The sequence below is a fragment of the Falco peregrinus genome, unplaced genomic scaffold (genome assembly GCF_023634155.1).
Source record: "Falco peregrinus isolate bFalPer1 unplaced genomic scaffold, bFalPer1.pri scaffold_41, whole genome shotgun sequence".
Lineage (NCBI taxonomy): Eukaryota > Metazoa > Chordata > Aves > Falconiformes > Falconidae > Falco > Falco peregrinus.
Genome location: NW_026599608.1, coordinates 70001 through 72500, shown reverse-complemented (window position 1 = coordinate 72500; position 2500 = coordinate 70001). Strand labels below are relative to the sequence as shown.

Sequence of the window (2500 nt, the reverse complement as noted above, 5' to 3'; positions counted from 1 at the left end):
TAAGAGTTGTCTCTTTCGGCACCGCCCCGCGCGCGCGGGACGGACACACCGGGGGGGCACGCTCCACGACGAGCGGCCGCCCCCTTTTTTTCTTTGTCCTCTGACGACGGGCCCCGACCGACGCGCGCCCGCCTCTCGCCGGGCCCGACCGCCCCTCCGCCCGCGCGGAAAGGGGGGGGCGCGCAACGGCGATGCGGCGCGACGACGGAAGGAAGCCTCTCGCCTCGCCTGACCGTACGAGCAACACAAGGCAGGAGAGGAGGGAAAGGGGAGGGCAACGGAGAAAACTCCGAAAGGCGAGGGCTGGGGCGGGGAGCGCGCGCTCCCACCACACGCACCCCGCGCGCTTCGGAGGCGGACCAGGCGCGCGGGCTCGGCCCGGCCAACGCACGGAGGAGCAGCGGCGCGCCCCGACCGCGCCCCGACCTGCATACGCCCCCGCCTCGCGCCCGGGACTCGGCGGGCTGCTGCTGCCGCCGACGGCCCGCACACGCGCGGCAACGCGCCTCTCGGGCACCGCACTACGGCAGCCAGCTTTTTCCCTGCGGCTCAACCCCGCCGGCAGCTCGGCAGGCCCCACACCGCACACCTCCGGAGGCGACAAAACCGCCCGAGCCCGAGACGGCGACGCACCGGCTCGGGGCCCGCCGGACGGCGCTCGCAGCCGCGAAGCCGCGACCGCCCTCCCGGAACCGCCGACACCACCGGCTTCTCGCCCCGACCCCGTCCCAAGCAGGCGCGCGCCACGCCGGAAGGCGACGAGCCCCGGACGGGGGTGGGGGTGTCGGGGGGCGCCGTCCTCTCTCCCCCGTCTCCACGCGGAGAACGAGGCCCGGACGCCTCCTTACCCCCAAAACCCCCGCCGACGGGAGGCACGCCACCTCCGCCGGGCGCGGCCGAGGAGGGCGGCGTGGAAGCGGCGGGCAGGGTCCAGGCCGGGACGGTCGAGGCCGGCGGCGGGCACCTTCCGGCCGACCGATTGGACACGGGGGGCCGAGCGGTGACGGCACCGCCGCTGGGCGGGGGGGCTTGCCGACCTTGGGCGACGGCAGAAGCCCGAGCGCTCGCCGGGGCGGAGAGAGGGCTCGCCGAGGAGCGCAGCGCGGCCACGGAGGCACGGCGACACGGCGGCCGCCGACGCAGCGCAGACGCGCCGCCCCCCCCCGAGCGGAGGAGACGGCGCTCCCACGCCGGGGACGCCCCTTAGACGCGAGACGGGCACACAGCAAGGACGGCTTGCGGCCTAACACACGCCGCGGTCTCTCCGCGCGAGACCGGACCGCGGAGGGGGGGCGGCAGCGGGACACCTCCCCGGCACGGCTGCCCGCTGGGGGAAGGCGGGGAACGAGCACAGTATGGGTCGGTCGAGGCAGCGCCCGGCGGGTGGGGAGGGGAGGAAGGGGGTTGGGGAGAAGCCTTTCCGGGAGCGGACTCCCACGGCACGGCCTTCCACCATACACCACCGCCACCGCACCACCGCCACACGCCACCAGCGGAGGCGCCACCGCCGGCTCAAAACTACACCGCTTCCCCCGGGGTCGCATCGAGCCGCCCGCGTCTTTAAACCACCGCCCGGCCGCGCAGCCTTCGACCCCCGGGGCTCGCCGAGGGAGGGCTGCGCAGAAACGCGGACGCTAGGTACCTGGCCCTGGGGTGAGGGAAACGACCTGCAGGGCCCCGCGGCGGTGCCTCCCCCGCTGCCACCATCGGGGGAGCGTCCGCCCGCGGGGGCGCGCCCGACGTCCGCCGCCAACACCTCGTCCTTCCTTACCCGGGGGGCCGGGGTTTCCCTCAGTGACCCGGCGCTGCGCCCGAGAGGAGACACGTGGCTGGGGCCGCCCGCTCGCGCGGGGACGCGGCCCGGCGAGGGGGGAGACACGCCTCGCGCCTCGCCCACCGACGGCGCGGCTCACCCCCCTCCACCCGTTCGCGGCTCCCCCCCCCCCCCTCCCTCCCGTAGGCACCGAGGTGCGGGGGAGAGAAGGAAGAGGTGGGGGGTGGGGCGGGTATGGGGGAAAGCCGCCACCGCTGCGCTCCGCGCACCGTTATATCCCGGAACGCCCGGAGGACGGCTCTTCTCTTTCGCGGCCGGCCCCGTTGCCCAGAAGGGTCGGGGAAGACGCCTCCCCCGATCCCGAAGGAAAAGGCCGCCACTCGCTCGCCTGGCCACGCGCGGCTCACCACCTGCCGGCCACGCCTGTCGTCCTTTCACCGCTCGCCGCTTCCTCCCGCCACCCGCGCGCGGGCTCAGCGGCCGGGGAAGGCTCGGGCGCGCACCCTGCCACGACAGCACACCTCCCCAACCCTCCGTCGCGCGCGCGCGCCAGGCCCCACGACCCGACGGACCGCGCGTCCTCTGCAGCCCGGGGGCAGCCTGCGGACGCATCCTCCCCACCCAGCTCCCCCGGACCGCACACCGGCGGCAGAGAACTGCCGCGGAGACGGCCGGGCGGAGCGCGGGGCTGGCGGAGCACGCCTCGGCTCCCGCGGAGAGGGAACG

At 76.2% G+C, this 2500-nt stretch overlaps 1 non-coding gene across 1 annotated transcript in view; it reads right to left on the bottom strand.

The window, feature by feature from the left end:
* LOC129783440 (5.8S ribosomal RNA) overlaps nucleotides 1-8 on the bottom strand; it is a 153-nt gene extending 145 nt beyond the window's left edge. Inside the window, exon 1 of the ribosomal RNA XR_008745306.1 lies at nucleotides 1-8. This exon is cut by the window's left edge and continues 145 nt beyond it. This is a non-coding gene — a ribosomal RNA (5.8S ribosomal RNA).
* Nucleotides 9-2500: the final 2492 nt, after the last annotated feature.